The sequence below is a fragment of the Calonectris borealis genome, chromosome 1, assembly GCF_964195595.1.
Source record: "Calonectris borealis chromosome 1, bCalBor7.hap1.2, whole genome shotgun sequence".
NCBI lineage: Eukaryota > Metazoa > Chordata > Aves > Procellariiformes > Procellariidae > Calonectris > Calonectris borealis.
This window is the reverse complement of record NC_134312.1, coordinates 67,947,094-67,960,348: the sequence shown is the minus strand read 5'-3', so window position 1 is coordinate 67,960,348 and position 13,255 is coordinate 67,947,094.

The window sequence follows — 13,255 nt, the reverse complement described above, 5'->3', positions numbered from 1 at the left end:
GATGCTGGAGGAGCGTATAACACCTCAGAGAAGGCTGGGAAGTGTTTCAGAGCAGTCCTAAAGCAGCAGCATATTTCTGGTTCATAAAGCCTTGAGAAAGGAGGTGGCTCGTCATAGCACCATGTGCAGGTGTGACAGTGATGGTCCCATTTGTGACAGCTTCCCAATGACCCACGCGGAGATACCCGTGTACTCAGCATTTGATAAGCACCACACACGGCGTGGCTCAGTGCAAATTAGTCTCTCCCTTCCCCTGGCACCCTGACAACATTGCCAGGTTTGCTGGCCTGCCTTCCCACCAGCTCGCACTCCCAGGCTCAGCTCAGAGTCAATGAATTCATAAATGAGTGTCCGAGGAAAAGTACGTCCCACTCACGCTGTGGAGCTGTGACGTGACGCAGGCTGGCCCCGTGCTGCCCATCCCTGGGACCAGGCGGTGCACGGGGCCAACCTGCTCTTCTGCTGGTCTGCCAGCCTCAGGATTGGTAGCGTGAAAAGGAAAGAAGTCATCTGGTGATTAAAGTTGAAGTCGGTCACCTTTGGGGTTGGGTCCCCTGCCAGCTCGCCAATGCATCTCGATTAACATTGCTTTAGATGTGTAACCAACTTGTGTTCGCACACGTGGTACGTGCTGTGTCCTGGCTCTTAGTGGTCGTGGCTACCGGGCCCTGAGTGCATGTTTCGCAGTCTCCAACACCAGGAGCTGAGATCACGCCCTGCCCCGCATCTAATCATTAGGGTGTTTACGTCAAAAAAAATTGCAGCTATTAAATAGACATGAGGAAATGCTGAATTTACAGGTTTGATCTTGTAAAGCCAAAAGTCAAACACTGAAAGCTGCAATAGTTCATCACAATTAATCTCAGCCAGTCACAGACGTGTCATCTTTCCTTGTCCCGTAATTGCAAGCACTAGTATAGCTGAAATATTCTATTCCACTTTCAACTATTTTTATAAACCAGGCGGTAAGGGAAACCACTCCTTATATACATCTATGTCCTTTGAGAGGGACGTCTGTGTTGAAAGCAGATGTTAACCTCTGATCTTTGCAGAAATGACCTTTACTAGAAACCTGCTTTTGCCTGTGCATCCAGGTCATGTAACCTCCCTCCCCTTAAATGCAGACTGAAAGTTGCACAGCCGGGCGATGGGCAGAGGAGTAAATTCTTGAAGAAGGCCTTAAAACCATGGAAGACCCCAATTTTTCCAACTTTATTGGGGCAGCTCAGGTCTGAGAGAGAACAAATCAGTGTCAGTGGTCATTTTTTAAATTCTTGGCCAAAGAGAGCGGTTGGTGGGAGAGCTCTTTGAAGGGTTGCACCGTCCAGGTTGTTCCTCCAGGAGAGTGGAGAAGGAAGGGTCCAGAAAACAAAGTCCCTTCCCCGGTGGCTGAGGAAATCCCTAAATCTCCAATTCCTTTTTGCTGGGATTTTAGTCCTAGCATCTCTCTGACTTATGGCCTTGCGTGTGGCAGGTGCAGAACATCACTCCAGGTGTAGCAGCAGGGGCTACCCCACACATGGGCTGCTCATAATAACAATACTTGATGAGATTTAACCATTTGCTCCGTTTCCTACCTGTGACCTTCTCCTTTGTTTTCCCTCCTGCCCTGCTCCTTTTCGTTCTCTTGCCTCACTTCTTCCCCACTATCATCGGTCCAGTGGAAATTATCTACCTCAGCTTGATTCTTCCTGCTTTTTTGCTTCCAATACTGTCAAATTACAGCTCTCCCTCCTTTCTCTTCTCCTTTCTCTCTCTCGCTCGTATTAATTACCAGCCTCACTTCCCTGCTTCTCTCATGCGCTCTCCTTCCAGCCTTTTGGCTTATTCCTGCATGCCTCCGGCTCAGCCACTCGCTGTGCGCACGCTCAACCCTTCTGCCTGCTGAAAGCTGCAGCTCAGGACCCCATGGAGGAGCTCAGCTTTTTGCAGGATCCGGTCCCTAAGAACCAATTTCCATCCCAATATCAAAATTATAATGAAGTTCCAGCTATCTTCTCTTCCTCTTTGCACCAGAAAGTGCTGTGCCAAGCAATGTTCTCTCTTGGTGTTACTAGAAGAGGCATTTCAACCCATATTCCACCAGTCTCTGCAGAGCTGTGCCTGTTCTGAAAGATTTTGTGGCCTTTCCTGGTTTTGCACTATTTTATTTCCACCATGAATGTTTGGATCTGCAAAGTCTGGCATTCGTAGCCTTGCAGGGAGGAATTTGCCCTTAGTCAAGCTCTGTCTGATTGACTGATCCCCTTCTCCAGCATTTCAAACTCATCCCATCCTTAGTGCTAGAAGAGCCTTACCACCTCCATCGCACACAGGTTTCCCGTCTAGTGAGGAGGCAGGGATGGAGACGGCCCCTTGAGCTCACCCACACCTCAGAAACGCCGCTATGCGCAGGTGCAGCGAAGCAGCCATATCTGCGCGTTGACTTTTGGACGTCAGGCTTTGGATAGCGGCTGAAAGGCACGTGCCGTGCTCGGTGCCAGTGATTCCTCTGTAAGAACCGCTTTTGTGCTGTTCCCACGGTGCGTCACTTCTGCTGACCACCACTCTGCTCCTCATTCCTTTCGGCTCACCCAGCAGAGAGGATACATGCGTGGCCGGGGGGTGGGACGCTCCCCTCTCCCCCATGCTGCGGTTCAGAAGGGGATCCCGCTCCCCTGTGCTCACCCACAGTGCTCCTGCCTTTTCTCTGCCCCCTCGCCTCCCCAGCACCTGCCAGCCTCTCCCTCCCGCCACGGGCAGCTGCTCGAAATAATCCACCGTGAAACCTCTTAATTCTAAGGAGCTATTTAGGGAGCTGTGCTCAAATCCCTCTGAAATCCTCTTTTTCCTGAGGGCTGTGAAAAATAAAATAAATGCCATTGCCCCCACCCTCTGCTGCAGCAGCAGGGGCTGAGGGGGCGATGGGAAAGGCAGGATTGCTTCGTGGCTGCTCAAGTGCTGTTTGCCTTGGAGATGCGAGTGCGATCCTCTCCCCTGGGAGAGGGGAGCTCTTCCTGCTGCCATTCTCCCAGATGTGCTCTAACAGCTGGCAGCTGGCTGTAAAACACGTGTGCAATGTCCGCAACACGATACCAATGCCGTGTGGCACTGTAAGGCTTCGGCTAGCCGACTGCCGCGTAGCTTGTAGTCTCTCCACAACTCTATTAAACGATGTGTTGGGCGCAGTGGTGCTGTGCGTCAGGGGGTGCCCTTAAAGCCGATGTCATTCCGGATGAGCAACTTGTCCTTATCCCTCTCCTGTCCCGGAGGGATTCTCTCCGGATTGGGGGACTCTGGTTGCATTTGGTGGTGATGGCCAAATGGGGAGGGGGACTGCGCCACTAAGGGGCATGTCCACTGTGTTTTTGCTTGTATTGAGGGCTACCAGCCCACCCATGGCGGTGGAGCTTGCACCAAGGATGCTGCCTGCTTTCCTCAGGAGCTAAACGCATGAAACATTGGATGCCAATACTGGCACTGGAGGCCACGCGGTGTGCCCAAACAGCATGGTTTTCCTCTCCTGATGTCTGATCCTGTCTCTGTGCAACTCCAGCTGTTGGTCAGAATCCACCTGAGCGGCTCAGGGGCGGGAAGAAAAAGCCTGGAAACTCTGAAACCTACTGATGACACCTAGGACCTAGCTCTTAAAAAAGAGTGCAAGGACCATTCTGATCACCCCTCAAAGCCCTTGGAAAGGCAAGAGAAGAGATGTCAAAAGAGGGTTGAAAGATGAGGGCTCCCATGGGAGCTGGCTACCATCTCCCTCTCCACCACCTTGGCTGCTGCAGCAGCCCTTGGGTCAGGTACCTGTCACTTCTTCCTCCCTTCTCTGCTTTGCATCGTCTTGCTCGCCTGTCTCACCTTCCGTCTTTGCGGAGAGGCTTGCCTGCCCATGCCAGCTTTTCTCTCCTCCTCAGCCCTGCTTGGTGCCAGCGACCGAATCGCCGGACAGGCGTGCCTGTTGCTGGGCCAGGGGATGGCCGAGGCGGGCAGTCTGGCAGCGAGCAACGGGCCAGGCTCTGCACAGAGGCTGGGGCGCTGACCCTTCCCAGCTCAGCCGGTCTCCCCTGAGCAGGGTCCGTGCCTCCTCCCTTCCCTGAAGCTTCCCACCACCTCTGCTGGCAGCGCTTCTGCCTAGCAAGGGGAGCCAGTGCCGTTTCATTGACATCTAACAGGGGTGTCAGACGTTCTCCCCTCCCCTACTGACAGCCCTCCATAGCCTCGATGGAGGGGAACAAGGGCGCTGTGAAAGCGTAAGCCACAGCGCTGTGCACTCCAAGCGTTTTTGCAGCTTTCCTCCACTTTCTGCATCTTTAATAGCATGGTAAAGTGGTGCTTGTGTGGTAAGAGGTCCAGGCAGGCGCCAGATCTGCTCAGAGCTGCACGGCGGCAGTGACATTACAACCCTGGCCCGCAGGGTTTGTTCACCCCATCAGGAGCAACCTCCCTCCCTCCAGCGTGGCGGGTGCCCTCTCCAGCATAGGTCCCCACATGTCCTCTCCTGTGCCCTGGTGGCGAGCAGTGGGAGGGCTGCCTGCAGGGCAGTGCGGGGTTTCCCCCGGCTTTAGCGCTTGCCCTGGCACATCCCAAGGGGGCTGGGACCCACGTGCAGCTGTTAGCCACTGGATAAAGGGTTTTGAGCCACAGGGCTGTCCCCATGGGGGAGCCCCAGGTGGTGGCCCCAGGGCAGACACCCAGGGGGTGGCAGGGGACAGGGGTGGCATTCCGGTGTCCCCACCACAGTGCTGGCTGAGGCAGCACCGCCGAGGGCAGCACGAGGCTCCTGCCAAGCACACGTCCATCATCCCTGCAATGCTGTCAGCTGGAAAGTGTCCGTGTCTGGAGACGCTCAGGAGAGGTTAGTGCTCCCCGAACTGATACCTGACGGCCGTGACGCTGATGGAGATGTCTCCCGACAGCCTGGCATGATGCCGCTGCGCTGCCAAGAAAACAGCACCAGCCTTCATCGGGGCTCTGGGGAGCAGCCCTGGCCCCTCACGGGGTGGCACGTGTCCCCTCCACAGCCCATGGGGACCAGCAGCCCTCACCCCTGGGGCTGCAGCCCCGTGCGGAGTGGCCATGGCAGGATTCATCCTGGCTGTATTTGTGCACCACAGGAGCTTTCTCCAGGGGACCCTGGGGGGTCTGGGTATTTCTACTTCCAGCTGAGGAAACCCAACACAGCAGGAAGGGATTTGCCTGAGTCACTGCTGTAATGATAGTGAGGGCCTCAGAGGGCCCCACAGCCACAGTGCAGGGCAGGCAACCTGCCCGTGGGGCACTCCTGCCCGGACACCACATCTCCTGTAAGCCCAGGGGCTGCCGGCAGAGCAGGGCACGGCTGCCCGGCTGGATGTTTTTCTGCCTCTGAAGGCTGCGTGGCTCAGAGAAGGTTCTTGGCCGGTTTGCATTGCATCGTGCTGTTCGGGAAAACACAAATACCCCCGCAATGACCTTGTAAAGAAAAGCACCAGGGAATTTTGTGCTGATGCTGCTGACCCAGCTCCAGACAAAACCTTCCCCCATATTTGTCCAGATAGGAGGTTCTACAATGCCAACTCAGCCCTTGTCGTCAGCCTGAAGCGCGCTGCCTCCCCTCTGCTCAATGGCTCCAAAGCTGCGTACACAGTCTTGGAGGTACACCAGCCCCCGGGCTGGCCCTGGGGGACAAAGGGCAGGACAGGAGGGCACCCGGGCCTCGTGCCTCAGCACGCAGGCAGCGCTGGCCCCCTGCCCCGCTCCCTGCCCAACCCCAGGGAGCCCGCCTGCCTTTTGGCTGCAGCTCGCCCTTGTCTGCATGGCTGAGCCCGGCCGCCGCCACCCCCTCGTCTGCGCATCCCCCTCTGGCCCACGCCAGAGCCGATTGACGTGTCTTTAAAAATAACTCCTCAGTGGGGACAATGACAAGAGATGGAAAGGGATGAGTGCTTTTGATGGGAGGGGGACAACATCCCCCTCTGCCTCTCCCTGCCCTCCTGATGGTGCCACAACGTCCTGGCCGAGCGGCTGCTCCGGGTCACCGCCCGCCCAGCCCAAGGCACGAACGCTTCCATGTGTTTTTGAAGTGCGTTTGGTCCTGCAGGAGGGAGAGAGAAAGAGAGCCAGCATCTCTGACCCCTCTCTGCATTTACTGCAAATGAAGGGATTAGGAATTATAATCCAAGATTCTTATTTTAAAGCGGCTTTTCAGCTCTGTTAGGGGAACTTCAGCGTGATGCTCCTAGGGGAGCTGGGTGACAGAGCAGCTGTCACAGCCCCAGCCACCCTCCAGGCTCCTGCGGCGGCTGCGTGGGGTGACACTTCGGCAGGGAGGAGGTGGGGGGGTGGCAGGGGGCTCTGCAACCCAGGATACAGGGGGTGTCCCATGGCCGGGCACCCGCCTTGGCACCACGGAGCGTGTCTGAGTGCTGGGCAGGTGCTGCCGTCGGGCTGTGCCAATGGATTTTCAGGGGTTCCTGGATGCTTTGAGCTTTGGAAAGAAAGAGGCGTCTTTGTCTTTGGGGATGGAGGGTGAGTCTGTATTAGCCATCACTGTTTAAATGGGAGTGTGCTGGGTGAGCGGTACAGCCACGGTGAGAGGTGTGCGGCAGCACAGTCCCCCTGGCAGCATCCCAGCTGGGGGGGTGCCACATGCACCCAGCCCCATGGGGGCTGCCCCCATCCCCAGCAGCACCACAGCCCCCGGGATGCCCCCGCAGCTGTGGGGACTCCTCCACAGGGCAGAGCCCCAGGATCTGAGAGAGATGAACTGCTGCTGGTCCCCCATGGCAGCATCTGCTCCTGGGATGCCAAGTGCCGAATTGCACCAGCCCAAAGTCTCCTGTGGCCCCCCGGAAGCTTCTGCCCCTCACAGCCAGCAGCATCTGCCCCGGCAAGGCAACGTGATCTTTCTTCCTTTGCACTTTTTCCCCCTGCTCCTTCCTCCCACTGGCAGACCTGTGCAAAATGTTAGCAAATCGCTGTTTTTTTCACTGGCATCTCTGCTGCCTTTCCCTCTGCTAATTATTATAGCAGTGCCTCTTCTAGGACAAGTCGACAGATGCCCGGGGTTTTATCTTTGAACAAGCTATTTAATAAGGGCTTCTGCTTTTCCCTTGCACATTTCTTTCCTGGCCGCTTGTCCTGAGCTGCTGGATGGGTTGTCCTTTTCACTGGGGATGCCAGAAGATGTGAGCTGAGGCTGAAGGCTGAGGTCAGATCCCAGGGGATGTTTTTTTTCTTTCCTTTTAGAGAGGGAAGATAATTCTACCCAGGTTAATGTGGCCTTTACTGAGCAATGCTCTCCCTCCCTACAAAAAGACATGATGGAGAACCAGTCCCCACAGGGAGGTGAGAAGGGCTGTGTGAAATGCTGGGTCCTACGAGGCAGATCCTAAATGTGCAGAATCCCTGATGTGAGTGCTGAAACTGGCACCCTGGCCGCTCACGCCAGCTGAAATCACAGGGACTGACCCATGCTCTGGCTCACGCCGCCATCGGCTGCGTGGCTTTGCTGTGGCCCACTGGGTGCAGTGGAGGTAAGTCCTTCTAGAGGCGGAGGGTCACAGGCTGTGACTGGGAAGATAAAAGAGAGCTAAGGTGGCAGGAATCGGCCAGCCAGTAAGTGGGGCTGAAAGCTGTTTCAGAAAGCTCAAGCTGGGATTTCCCCCCACTGTTTCTGACTCCCGGGCTCTGAAGGGGATGTGCAAGGACCTAAACCCTTCTGGACTTGCTCCAGGAGCAAGGGGAAAGCTTCCCTTTGCATGAGAGCGAAGACCAGGGAAACAGGAGGAGGCTTTGGGGACCAGCCGCCTTGTGGCAATGCCTCAGTGGAGACAGCAGCACCCGGCACCAGGCCCTGGTACGGCCAGGCTCACTTCAGTGACTATTTTCCCTGTTTTTACCAGGCTTTCTCTGTACTTAGTTTTCCTAAAGAGTTTTCAAAGCCAAGCGGCTTGGGGACTAGATAACATTAGCACTGAGGTGTTTGGTGGCGGTGCCTGCCCCGTGAGAGGGTTGGTGCGGGTCTGGACTCCCCGCACGGCAGGGCTGCGGCACCGCTCACTGTTTTGTTTTCCCCTACCTTTATTTCCCCCTGCCTAGGAAGCTAAAGAGGGTTTTGGCAGCTTTTCTTGCCTTGTACTTGGATAATTACAACTGTTGTAACATCAGCTGTCCCAGCTCGCTCCTATTCCTGCCAGGGCTGCTTGTGCTGGCGGGGAAAAGGCCCCGCTCGTGGCGTCCCAGCCCAGCCGGCATCCCCCCGCGCTCTGCCCTGCCTGCCCGCCTGCGCCGGGATTAGCTGTTTTGGGCTTAGCCGGAGCCAGCATAGTCTGCTCGGAACATATGGATTTGTGTTTTCCTACAGGGAACATGTTGTCCTCCTTCTCCTGTGCTGGCCAAATACTTTGCTCCAAGTTTTTTACAAAATATAATGAGTAGCTCATTTCAAAAAGGCAGGGAGGGGAAGAAGGGGGAAGCGCTTCCCCTGTCGCAGGCAGCGGCGGGAGGCAGGAGGGTGCGGAGGCAGCTGCGGCGGGGGCGTACAGCAGCGAGACGGTGGCCGTGGGAGGAGTGAGCATCGCATCGTGCAGGGGAGCGTCAGGGGACCCGCCGCTGCTGCCAGCCCAGAGCCCTGCAAAGCCGTCGCCTTTCACTGCACGGACTGACCCAGCCCTTTCCCAGCCAGCTGTGCAAACAGCACGGGGTGGCAATGGAAGGACACGGACAGCTTTAGTGTCCCGCGGTTGGACACCAGTTTGCAGCAGGCTGTGGGAGGAGGCTGCCCTGTTTGCTCTGATTTAGCAATGGGAAATTCATGAGAGTAGCAAAGAGGGGCTGCCAGCCCAGGGAAATCCTGAGCGTGCAGCTGGGCGAGTGGAGGAGAGGGGCAATTGCTCCTGTTGCTGGCACTGTGTGAGTCCCGTTTGATCAGCAAGTCCATGAGTAGTCAGCATGAGGCTTCTGCACATCTGAGATGAAGAGTTGAAACATACTGAAAAAATCAAGCCTTCCATAATGGAGGGAATAGGAAGGTGTATATGGAATATCAGGATGGGCACAGTTCTCAGGTACTTACAAGTGTTTTTGCTGCTACAGCCTTGGCCCTACAGTCCTGTGGAGGAAGATCCTTCCCGCTCCCTCCCACTCCCTTTTTTTTTTAAATGAACTTCATATTGTTTGGGAGACTACCCTTCATGAGGAGGAAGGCTTAGGAAGACAGAAATCTTGTTTTTCAAGAAGTCAGTGATGACTATGCCGTATTGTCAGACCCCAAGGCTAGAGCATGGGTGTGCATAAAATAAGATCCTACCCTACATGCTTGAGAGCAATCCCAGTTTGTGGATTGTGTGGATTAAGGCAGAAAAAACAGCTCCTCAGTTGCACTCATTAACTCCAAGAAAGACGCTCCAAGATGCAGCCAAGTGTGACAGAGCTCCTAAACTGGTTAAATCCCACAGCCCTACTCACCAGTCGTCCTCATCTTTGAGGTACTTGCTTATTTTCAGCCCCTTTCTTAGATCAAGCAGGAGTATGCGCATGACTCCAGGTTGCTAGATTCAGGATCTGGGCAGTAACTCACAGAGGGGCACCTCTCCCCCAGCAGCTGGCGATGACGGGAAACCTGAACCTGGGGGGGACGGTGGAGCCCGACTCTGTGATCAGCTGTCCCCCAGGCACCCCCGAGGCACCAGCACAATCCTTCCAGAATCCCCCCAGATGAGGTGGAAAGGGGCCCATCGTGCCCCACACACAGCAGTGATATTGCAGGTGCTGTCCCCTCGCTGTCCCCAATAAGGGACTGTGACACGGCAGGTTTGGGTTTGCGGTAACCGTCCTGCTGCCACACTGCTCCCCGAGGGCTCCACTCTTTGCTTTGGCCTTGGGACGGGTGTCTGTCCCCAGGGACAACGCCTGTGAAGCGGGAGACAGCAGGCTGCATAGTGTTGAGTTCAGCGGCAAGGCTTCTGCACCTTGCTTGATGGAGGGTGGGTGGAACCCACTTACAGCAAAGCACTTGAGGGATGCGCTTAATTTAAAGTCCATCTTAAAAGTTTCAGAGAAAAATTGCATCTCAAAATTCTCTGTGGAAAAGAGCGGCATATTTTGATCAACTCTCTACACACTATATGTATGTTATTGCACATTATGTATACTGTATAGATATAACAGTGTACAGATGCAATGTGACAGTTGTGGTATGTGCTTTTTGGACTGTAATCTCTGTGTACCAGCACGACCTATATGTGTCTACATAGTATCCGTCCCAAAGGGACCTGCCATTTTCTGATTAATAATAGTATCTGCACATCGGAGCAAGTTAGGTGTATTTCACATATAGACAATCTGTTTTTATTGCTTTCATCTTTACAGCCAGGTGTGTCATCTAAACATCAGGCAGAAACTTCTCCAATAATCTCCTGTTTCAAAACATCTTAGAAAATGACTGTTTGGGATGGGCTGATTTATAATATATCCGTGGCACACAAAAACATAAGCAGAAGCCTCTGAATTCCTGGGAAATTTCCTGCCTGTGTCTCAGAGGGATTTCTGTCCTCCCAAGCATTTCACCGAGGGGCTGGGAGTCTAAGGGATTCTTTGAAGCCAGCAAAGAATTTGCAACCTATAGACAGGGGTTTTTAGCAGGTGCAATCCGAACCCAGCATCTGTTCAACTCAGCTGCAAAGGCGTAGGTTGCCTTCCCCATCCATTGCAGAGGAGAGCTTGCTCTGTGTGCACGCGCGTTTGTCTCTGATCATCTCTCTCATCCCTGTGCAGAACTTCACAAAGGTCAGTTTCATTAACCTTGGGGTTATGCTTTGTGTAAATATGCATGGATATCTGATTGGCATGGGAAATGTCATTTTCCTGACGTGTCTCCCACCCAAATGTTAACCAAGCCTCAGCCTACGTCGTGTGTGAGATGGGCTGTGATGGTAACTGCAGCCAGCGAAGCTCTCCTGTTCAGGCACTGCATGGCTCCATATGCCTGGAATTTTTGTACAGCGTGTTCAGCTATGTGGATAGTAGAGGTGCCTACATGTTATCTGCCATATAGTCCTACACGTTGGCAGATGGCGTTAACACACAGTATGTACTGATGTCTCTGGGTGCACGAGTTTCTCTGCGGCCAGCTGGCGTCCAACACATGCATTGGCACATGCGGCTTGTGAAGTCGCTCTCCTTGCTGCAGCGTGCACATGCAGCAGCAGGCGCTTTGCATGGGTGTGTGGGCCTCCTTCCCCAGAGGTGCAGAGCTACACAGATGTGAGCAGAGGGTTTGGGGCTGGCTCTGCTGCGTGCCGGCAAGATGGAAAGGAAGGAGCTGCAGCACGGAAGGGCTTTGCCTTCCTCCCGCCCCGTTTTCCTCTCTGCCTCGCTGCAGGGGTGAATTTCACACTGAGTTGCCACCTCTTGGACAAGATTATTTTTTCCTGGTTTCCTCTGGATCTGATCCTCACAGAGCCTGAGCATCGAGCTAGCTCCTGCTGCATTCGACAAAAAATGAGCAGTAGCCGCAGTGGGCTGCCCCGAGGCCAGCAGGAAGGCACGAGGCTCAGCACTCCTTGGGAGCACAGCCTTGCTCTGTCGCCCGTGCAGCTGCACACGCCGATGGAGCCCAGGGACACAGGAGGGGGGCTGAGGCAAAGAAGACATTAGTGCACAAGTGACATATCTCAATATAATTTCTAAAACTCTATTAATTGAACAGATAAAATACCTCTGATCTATTTCTGTTATTTTGTTACAAAATATTAGCCACTTGGACTCTTTGCTAGGTGTGACCACACCACTTTTCCCAAAGGAAGCTTTTCTTGGTGATATTTACAGCAGGAAACAGGTACAGACAGACAGGTGCTTTCAAAAGCCTACACACAGGTTACACTTCTCTTGTTAGTTTTTTAAAAAGACACATTCAGATGGGGTTGTGACTAGTGTTGAAGAGCTGGGTGACTTCAAAGCTGCTGTCCCAGGCATGGCTGTGAAAGAGCGGGCAGGACAAGGACAGCTCTAGCTCACAAAACACTGCTGGCAATCCCTGGAGCCTACACTAGCACAGTGAGGCGGCTGGTGGAGCGGGAGTTGGGGGAGCGTGCTCAGCAGCTCTCATTTCAAAGCAGAGACTCTGCCAAGCAGCAGCTTTCTTGATTTAGGGCTCAGATTTGTTCCGGAAACCTCACAAACACGTGCAGATAGTTGCAGGTTGAGCCTTCTGAAAACTATGTAACAAAACTCAAACTCTTACAGCTCAGAGGCCCTCAAATACTTCCAAATCCAGTGGTACTTTTTTGTGAAGATGTCTGAGTATTGATGAAATTCTGGTTGTGGACCACGCCCACACCTGTCATCTACAGGGAGGAGAGAAAACATGAACAGTGGGATGCTTTGGAGGTCTTGCAGAAAGCACTAAGTGTTGCTACCAGATTATGGCATGCTAAGTGGCCCAGATTATGGCATTAAAAGTACTACAGCAGAGGACAAACACTGCATCAAACCCAAATTGTTTGCACTAAGCTTGATTCTCCTGTCGCATCTTTCCATCCCTTTGCTACTGGTGTAAAGACATTAATTTCACCGGACCTGCACCAGTATGAGCAAGAGAGAATCAGGACAGAGCCTGACAGTTTGTGTAATGCAGCTCTGTAGACCTCAGCAACACCTTGCTCTCTTCCACCCTTCAGCAGAGCCACCACCTTGTTTGGCCGCTGAGTACCCGACACTCACTGCAGAATGCTCTTTACTGGGTTTCTCTTTTCTCTCTCCCCCCCTCCTTTTTTAATATAGAGGATATGAATTCGGCAGCAAAAAGCCACTGGTTCATTTGGGTTGAGCTAATCCCTGCAGCAGCTTCCTGACGGATCCCACCACCTGAAAGATTGTGCTAGGTTCATGAACAGAATGGCTGCTGTCAAGAGCTGGTGATTTTTCTTTGGGCTGGTCACTCCGGGAGAGCTGTGGTCCTTTGTTAGGTTGTCACTGACATGCTCCTTCTAGCCTGCACCCTGTCAATGATCAGTCTGTGTGCAAGGATGTCTACTCGCAGTACTACAGCTACACTGAGTCTGTGTGTCTTGCTTGCGTGTGGGAGGGCTGTGGGAGCAGACAATACCATAGATCAGATGAGGTGTAGACATGCTTTAAAGTGCTTGTCATCCTTCCAGACCAACCTTCAAAGGAAAAAAAAATCCGTATTTTGAAGTGAAGTCCGAAGGGCTCAGCTACACAGTAGAGTTTAGAGCAACCTGGAATAGAGTGGTTTGGTGTCTCTCCAGCTCAACCTGACAGAAGACGT